The sequence below is a fragment of the Peromyscus californicus genome, unplaced genomic scaffold, assembly GCF_007827085.1.
Source record: "Peromyscus californicus insignis strain IS unplaced genomic scaffold, ASM782708v3 Scaffold_7__1_contigs__length_154581171, whole genome shotgun sequence".
Lineage (NCBI taxonomy): Eukaryota > Metazoa > Chordata > Mammalia > Rodentia > Cricetidae > Peromyscus > Peromyscus californicus.
The window spans coordinates 57,600,855-57,610,016 of NW_026294595.1; the positions used below are offsets into that span (position 1 = coordinate 57,600,855).

The window sequence follows — 9,162 nt, forward strand, 5'->3', positions numbered from 1 at the left end:
GCAAAACTAATAAAATAAAATGTTGAAGTGGGAAAGACCCTTTGAAATGACACTTAAAAAGAAAATCCTCTACAGGTAAAAGAGACTCACCAAGAAGGGAAGCCCATGACAGGACCTGGCTAGGATGAGGAATGTGTTCAGAGGCAGCAAAAGTAAACTCTTCCGATGGAAAAGACAATCACAGAGGCAACCAGGTGCTTTGGTTCAAATTTCATAACCTACCATGTTCTTGTTTATTGTCTTGTTCTGACCACACAGTACTAAAAGGCATGACTTCCAAAGCAAGCAGAAGTTGCAAAAGACAAATAGAGCTTCTCTCTTATTCAAAGTCTGGTAAATCAAAGACCAATTGTATGTTAGCAATATGAGAAAGCCTGGGCTCTCCATCAATTCTGATTTCTCACGTGTAGTAACAATGGAGCATGAAAAATAAGCAGTGGATTACTTATGCATTCCAGAGTTTGTGGCAGAGAAAGAGAAATTTCAGGTTTCTTCTTTAAGCAGTATGAAGAAAAACAATGGCAATCTGGTAATGAAAATAATAGCTGATACACAGAATGTTATTATGATGCCAGGCACTGTCCACAGTAATTTCATTTCTACAGTAGTACAATGCCCTTTGTGTCTCACAGCAACCCTGGATGAAGGTACTAAATTATCCCCTGTGACATTTAAACCAATGGGCCAAAGAAAGAGTACAATAAAAATCAGAAAATATCTGATTTGAATAAATAAAAACATATGAGATGATTATGAAATAGTATTTAGAAACATTGTACCAGAAAAAATGAGTGTCTCAATTAATTTCTTAAACTTCTCCTTGAGTGGTAAACATTTAAAAGATTAGTTAAGCCCAATACAGTCAGAATCCTACCAGTTTGTTTCCCTCCAGACACATTCATGCCCCTAATTTACTGGACTGTTAAATGACCCCTAAGAACAGATCCTTATAGAAATAGAGATAAAGTATGTGTAGCATTAGGTAGCTAAAGCTAGTCTGCCAATGAGGTGGTGAAGTTGACTTCCTCTGAGACCCATTCCAGCACACCCTACATTCTGCATATTGTATGGTGCATGGAATATCCATAGGGTCTTAATAATTTAGTTCAATTTATTATATTCTGAATTATGGAGGTTGTTTCAGTGTCTGTCTTGAGGATATCTGGATACCCTAGAAGTAAACAGCATTGTCTCTCCAACAGTTCTTTGTAGAGAGCAGAGAAAGCCCTGGGTGAATGAGGTCCTCAATGAACATGTTGTTGATGTGGGTACAGCCATGTCAAGGACCCCAGAGCCTCAGACCTATGGAGAAAATGGTGAGGCTCTCTGGGGTGAGGCTCAGAGATATGGCAAAGCCTTCCTCTGGCCCATGTGTGAGTGATGATAGAACTTGCAGAAAATGTCCACCATATGTGCTCCAACCCCATGTTTAGATTTATGATTCCTTTAAAATTCCTTATAAGATTACCTTTCAAGATAAGTAATGAAGTGATTGGTGCTTTCTTTGTAACCACAAAACACAGCCTGAAAGTAAAAGAATATCTTTCTTGCTTACACACTGTTAATCTATAACAAGTTGCTTGGGTATGAATGTATGTGGGTTCTTGAGATAATTTTTTTCAACCGTAATATGTAAAATGTTTAATCATGTAAGGGATGTGGAAAACATGCTGTTTTTTACTTGTATCCATTGTAATCATTCACTTGAAAAGCAGAATACAACCACATTGTAATTTTTATATTACCTGAAAGAGTTTGTTGGGGTATATGAGCTGTAAGGGAAAGAATAAAGATAGAGTTAAAAATGAGTTAGAAGGAAAACACTAAATATGAGAGAGAAGGAATTAGAAAGAAAACATCAAGAATGAGAGAATAAGTAAGAATAAAGATAGCTAGAAGAAAACATCAAGAATAAAGATAGGGTTAGAAGGAAAGCATCGAGAATGAGAGAAGGAAATCATCAGGAAAATAAAGAATAGAGAATGCAAAAGAAGAATAAAGAACAGGTCTGAAGGAAACTATCAAGAGAATGTGTGAGTGTCTTTTCCCCTAAGCCCCTCAGACAAAAAAGGCTATACACACCGACTCTGTGGATTTCCCTTTGACTCCTGTACTGCTGCAGGCTAGTCGCCCGACAGCGATACTACGTCATATTCTTTTCCACAGTAACTTTTCATTTAACATGGTCAGTTTCCTTCAGTTTTTGAAGAAGTTGGCTGCAACATTTCCTTTAACTAAAATGGTGTCAATCAGTTCTCTTGTTTGCAAAGGTACTTGTGTTTTCTATTTTATAATGTCATATTCCTGTTTAGTAATTACACTGACCTTTAGAAGATTACACAAAAATCAAAGGACACACACCAATTGTTGAAAGGGGGCCATTCTACTCGTCTGATTAATGACAAGTCACTTTATGCCATTCTTCTATCTGTCTTTCCTTCTCTTCTTTCATCTTCAGCACTAGGGAGCTGACACAATATTATTCTGTAGCTCTCTCCAGTAGTCAGGGTTTGACACTGACTTATCCATATTACCATTTCCAAAGCAGCTTTGACCATGGGTGTGTTCCACATGACTGCATCTTCCGAAGAACTTTTGCCAGGTCCAAATACACAGTTGTAGGGTCAGCATTTTCTTCTCCTGGAGTGTTTGAATTTGACAACAGTTGTTCAAGAAGAAGAGGATATGTAGGTTGAATCTCATCCACAAACTCTTGTCCTTCCATGCATATTAAGAACTCACACCTCGGAAATCATTTGACATGGTCTACCCATGGGTCATGTCCAGATTCCCAACAGGCCAAGCCACCATCATAACAAAAGTCTTTGACATCATCAGGGCAATCCAGAGAATAAACTCAAGCACTCACAGCTTCTTGGGCTGAACTGGAACACTAGACACCCAAAACAGAACATTCTCATTCAAGTGGAATGTGACTGCACACCCAGATCCAAAATACTACCTCAGTATTTCTAAAGAATTTTCCAGAAATTGACAGTTGGGAAAATGTCTCCCATGTTCCAAAATAACATCACTTTTCATTTTCAGTTACTGAGATCCCCATCGCAGGTAAAATAGGCTGTCCTGTCTCCAGGTTCCACATAATAGAAGCCAGCCTCTAGCCAGCTCCAAAGATGATTAAAAGCCCAACAGTCATATACAGTAATTAAATAATCTGGACTCTTCAGTACTCATTGCATAACTAAAGGGTGTCCTCTGAACGTTCTCATTCTCATACTATACAGGGTTGACAAAACACTAAATACCCAGGTTCCGTGACAACATGCATTTATTTCCTGGATAGGGACAGTGAATTAAAGAAGTGGTCCATTTATTTGGCTTCACGTTATCTAGAATTCCTTGATGTTTTACTAAGTAGTTTTGCTTCTACTTTACTTCTAAGGCCTTAGTGATAGCATGAAAGACTGACAATCTATACATCGCCAGGTCTTGAGATTCTCAGCAAGTTTACTACTTAAGAAATTTGAGGCTTCTAAAGGGTAGTTCCTGCAACCCATCAGTAATTAATCTATCTCAACACTTGAATTTGACCATACTGCCCTGCTTGAATTTTCCCACTTCAGCATTGGTCTTTGATTTGTGCTACCTGGTGTGCTGGCCTAGATACCTGATCTGGGGGTTTTCCCACTTCAACAATGGTCTTTGATCTGTGCTACCTGGTATGCTGGCCCAGATACCTGGGGTTTATGCCAGTTGTTGAGTGCATGCCCAATGGCCATTATCAAATATAATAAACTGAACTATCTTGAGAAAAGAGTAGGTGTACAGGTTGTGGCTTATTATACCCTGGTGTAGAACCAAGTCTCTAGAAGACACGAGATTCAGAAAATGCAGGCTGAGCCTTATGCTATGGGGTTTTGATTGCAAAAACACTAGTTCCTCTCTGGCATGAATCAAAAACCTGGATCCAAGCCTTGAGGTTGCAGATGTTAGATATGCAGCTTGAACTACCATCTCAGCATTCTTACAGGCTTGAATTCTTCAAGCAGCCTCCAGCCCTGGCTGATTTCTATAGAACTCTGCAGATCTCCAGATTCAATAGCCCCTAGGATTTAGCCTACAAGAATTCATCCCAGGCAAGTTAACCACAGACTTTCACTGTTCTTTACTCCTTTATATATTTTCAACACACATTTTTAAAGTCCTATTAATTGTGCTTAATTCCTCCATTTCCTTTCATCCAGTCTTTTTTAAAATTTAATTTGTTGACATGTTCACAAGAAAAAAACAACTCTTAATTACATGAAAACACATAAGGCTTTTTGCAGCTATTACTTTCAGATGTCAATTTGATGAGATTAATAAATACTTAGAAAACTGGTGAAGGGTTTTGCTGGGGTGTTCTTTAAGGATGTTTTCAGAGAAGACATGAGTCTGACGGAGTGGGTAAAGTCCACCCTCTGGTAAGATGGGCGCAATCCAATCAGTTGAGGATCTGTAGAGAATAAACAAAGGAATGTTTCCTTTCCTTGTAGATCTAAGATGCACTCTTCTCCTGCCTATAGACATCACAACTCATGTATTTACATTCCTTTCACCATTAATTACTTCAGATCTTCAGTTTCAGACTGTCACTTCCACCACCAGCTTCCCTGGTTCTGAGCCTTCAGGAATTAGATTGAACCATCTAGTAACAACCAAGGTCTCCTGAGGCTAGTTATAGGTCCTCAAAAATCTCCATAATTACATAAGCCAATTCCTCTAATAAATATTCTCTCATCTATTTGTCTGTCTATCCTCTTGGTTCTGTCTCCCTGAGAACATTGACTTATGTAATTATCTCTCACACACGAGCTAGGCATATCATATTATTTTATGGTGTAATGCAAGCTCCTTTTGTTTAGCAAAATTTTGAATTGGCTTCACTTGGGTCTTTAGAAGAGATGAACCCATTCCCAATTATAGGTTATGACTCGTCTCCTGTCTATAAAAGCACAAAATCTACAAGTTATGCATGTGCGTGTTCCTTGAAAGTTTTTGCCCTTGTTTGCCCTTTCTTTTAGGATTATTACACATTTGCATGTGTCCCCACACCTGTTCTGAGTGGAAAACTAGCGCCTTCCAGGGCTTTTGTCCTGTATAGCATTTTTCTGAGCCTTTCTCCAGAATGTGGCACAGTCTCTTTGACTGTGATGGCATTGCCATCAGATATACTAAAGCTCTTTTGCCACCATAAATCCTAGGCAGAATGCAAATTTATTTATTCTTGAGAAGGCAGTACAATCCCATCATTGGTTTTGTGATCAGACCACAATTCTGTTAACAGGAACCTCATTTATTGCCTGTGGAAATGCAAATTGGTATAGCCATTCTGAGAACTGCTTACTACTTTCTTTTAATAACTAATTAATGCATTTACCATGTAATCTACAGCAACATTCCTGGGCATTTATTACAGAGAAATGAAAATCTATAAACACATAAACACTCTGCAACCTACACACAAATGTTCAAAGCAACACTATTTGCCATAGTCCTAAATTGGAAACAATTAAGACGTTACATAATAGGAGGAAAGTTAAACAAACTATGATATGTATATGCTATGGAATGCTGTTTCAAAATAATGGCCCTGCAAAAACATGGATCAATTGCAAAGGTTTTCTACTGAGTAAAAGGAAATCTTAAAATGTTGTATAGTAGTTTACATAACACCATCAATGATGATATTGTTAAGACAGAAAAATATTTATTCTTCCAGAGGTGGGGTTAGTGGGGCATGTGTTGGGTAATCTGTGACTGAAGGTTGGCATTAGGGGACCTGTGCCATGATGGCTCTGTATTGTGGCTGTGATGGTTACACACATCTATATGTATGATAAATGGAACAGAAAGATACAAGCTCTGGGACAATGCCAGTTTTCTGTTTCAACACCAGGTTGTAGTTATGAAAAACACAGCGTGGGAAAAAAAACGGAGAAGGGCCTCAGGAGAGCTCTCTTTACTATTTTCCCCAATTTTTTTCTCAATATATAATTATTTTAAATTTTTAAAAACTAATAAATACACTTAATAGCCTTGTATCTATTTTTAATTGAAATTTGAAGTTTAAAACTTATCACATCTTATAATATAGCTTAATGTATGAAGTCAGCCTAGGCTAAGAAGACCCTGTTCCTGCAAAAAAAAAAAAATCTAATAAACACTCTTTTTGTTAACGTTTAATAAACACAATGGTAATTTTTTCCTTTTGCAGAGCAAAATATATACTCATTTCTTGGGTTCTATTCCTCTAGAGAACCCTGACTAGTTCAACATATGAAGAATATGTTATTTCCAAGCAGCAGTCAAATATTGTCTATAATTAAGTATATACTTCAGCCAAAGATATATACTGCTCCTGTGTCCTGAGACTCTCTTTAATGTTCACAAAGAAAGGGGTGTGTCAGTCATTAGTTTTCCAAGTCTAACATCTCCTCCCACCTAACATACCAGAACTATTCTTTGACATCTCAGACAAAGCTCATGTCATCCTGGGATCTGTGGCCGAAGATGCTGGCTCTGTGTACCACCCAATTGGTGAGAGGTTGAGGTGGGAGTGACTCTAGGTACACAGTAAAGCATATCACAAGCAGGACAGCTGCCCTTAGGAGTTGTTCTAGAAGTGTTCACCTTTGGCTGGCATCCGGAAACTTAGCTGGTCAATAGTTTCCTCCCATGTTATAAAACTTTCCTTAAATGATAAGACTGGCCCACCGCACCTGAACTCTACAATGTGGTTTGAGCTGAATACCTATTTTCCTGTGGGAGGTTGGAATTTTCCTAACTGCTAAGCAGAGAATGATTTTGTGTCTAGTTCCAATAAAACCTCAGGCATTTAGCCTTTGTTTGCTACACTGCCCACAACACAACACACAGTACATATCGAAGCTGATTTCTAGAACGGTGAGTTCTACACTGTTCCAAGGGTCACAACTTAGATCTTATCTCCTTCAAACTGTGCCCAGACTCCTTTGCCTTCCAGATTTTGTCTTGTATTATTTCCATGTGACAAATCGTGGGCATAGCAAGGATATTCCTAGTCCTGTGTGCCATTCTAGTGAATCAACAAACATGGGAGTAGTCGAGGCGATAACCACACAGGTGCCAATCATAAATCTACCCTAGATCCACGGCTGCTCTAGCCGTGACCTCAGCGTCCCCTTCTTAGTCTCTTGCTCCGTGGAAGATCATCCAGAGCCCTTCTCACACTGGCAGCAAGCATTCTTCTCCTTTTGCTTTGCTCACTGAGTCCTTCTGTAAATTCAACACCTCTGTCAGCCCCATTTCAAGCAGTTTTCAAAAGCCTCTGGCCCATTGAGGGTATTTCTTTTCCAACAGCCATGATGTAAAATTATTTTTTTCTAAACAATAAACTCTTGGACTGGGGAGGTGGCTCAGTCCACAAAGTGCTTGTCACAAAACCTGAGCTCCATCCCCAGAAGTCAGGTTTTACAAACAAATTTCAAAAGTATTTTGAACGCTTATCCCAGAGCTTGGAGGTGGAAATAGAATGATTGCTAAGAAAAGCCAAGGTGCACAAGATATATGCAAATACATGTGTATATACTTACATATATGTGCATACTGCTTCAATAACTTTTATTAGATTAAGTGATTAATTACCATGTAACACTTTAGCATGGAAAACTATAGTGTCAAAATATTTGAGATACAAAGAAGTAAGCATAAAGTATTGTTAGTTATAGCTATTGGTAGATCTATTAATTGAAGGTGGAAAATATGAAATTATAGTTAAAGCAATGCACACAATTCTGCAAATTGAGCTGAAATCAACATATGCATTGGATGCCGTATTAGTTACTTTTCTATTGCTGTGATAAAACATCATGGCCAAGGTAACTTACAGAAGAAAGGCTCTGTTTGGGGCTTACAGTTCCAGGGGGAGTCTGTCACTGTCATGGTTGGGAGCACAGCAGTGGGCAGAGAGGCATGACAACAGTGTGCTACAGCAACGGCTGCGAGCTCACTGGAGATGCTGGAAGGGTTTTGAAACCTTAAGCTTGCCCCCAGTAACACACCTCTTCCAGCAAGTCTACACCTCCTAACCCTTCCCAACCAGCCTCTAATGGCGGGCCAAAGTATTCAAATGCTCAAGACTTATAGAGCGTGTCACATTCTAATCATCACAAATGCCAACTCCATTAGTAGATACTGTGGGTGATTTCTACATACTGTGATTTCTACATACATTTCCTGACAGCTCCCAAATAATGACATGGAGACCTATTATTAAGTGTGAAAGCTCGGTCTATAGCTTAGGCTTGTCCCACTAGCTCTTATAACTTAAATTAATCCATTTATATTAGCCTACATTTTTGTATCATGGCTTTAACTCTCTTCCATCTTGCACTTCCTGTTTCCTCTCCATGTCCTCTGACATCTCCCCTGTGCCTAGATTCATCTCCCCTTCCTTTCTCTCTGCCCGGAAGTCCCACCAACCCTCTCTTGCCTAGCTATTGGCCATTCAGCTCTTTGTTAAACCAATCAGAAGATGCCTTTGCAAAGACACATCTTCACAGTGTACAAAAAGATTATTCCACAACAATATACCAGCAAATAATTTGCAGTGCCTTTGCAAATGAGGTCTTATCTAATAAAACATTTCTAACATCCCCAAGTGAAGCATATATGATTCAGTGAAACAGTCTATGGAAAGAGCACCTCATTTGGATTAAACAAATCTATCAAATATAACTATCAAAAATATTTCAGTTAATTGTGATATTCTTGGTGAACTTCTGATTACCTATGTTAGAATCTATATTCTATCACTACCTGACTGTGTGATGAGGGCATGAAGCTCAACCTTCTCTTTGCTTTGGTTTCCTCCTGAGTAGAACTGCAGCAGTGCCTGGAGAGCTGGCTCAGCCAGTAAGCTCTCACAGAGGTCCTGAGTCTGATTCTCACAAGCCATGTTGGGGAGTTCAGAACTGCCTGTAATTCCAGCAGCTCCAGGGAGATTTGACATCTCTGGCCTCCAAAGTCACCCATGCATGTCCAAACACAGATATACATGCATACACATAATAATTATAAACAAAGAATAAAGTATTTTTTGAAAAGAATTGCCAAGGGGCTGGAGAGATGACTCAGGGGTTAAAAGCACTGGCTGCTCTTCCAGAAGTCCTGAGTTCAATT

General features: G+C 38.9%; 1 pseudogene; it reads right to left on the reverse strand.

Annotated features, from left to right (window-relative positions):
* Window positions 1–209: 209 nt before the first annotated feature.
* LOC128100876 (baculoviral IAP repeat-containing protein 2-like) lies at window positions 210–8,938 on the reverse strand (annotated as a pseudogene).
* Window positions 8,939–9,162: the final 224 nt, after the last annotated feature.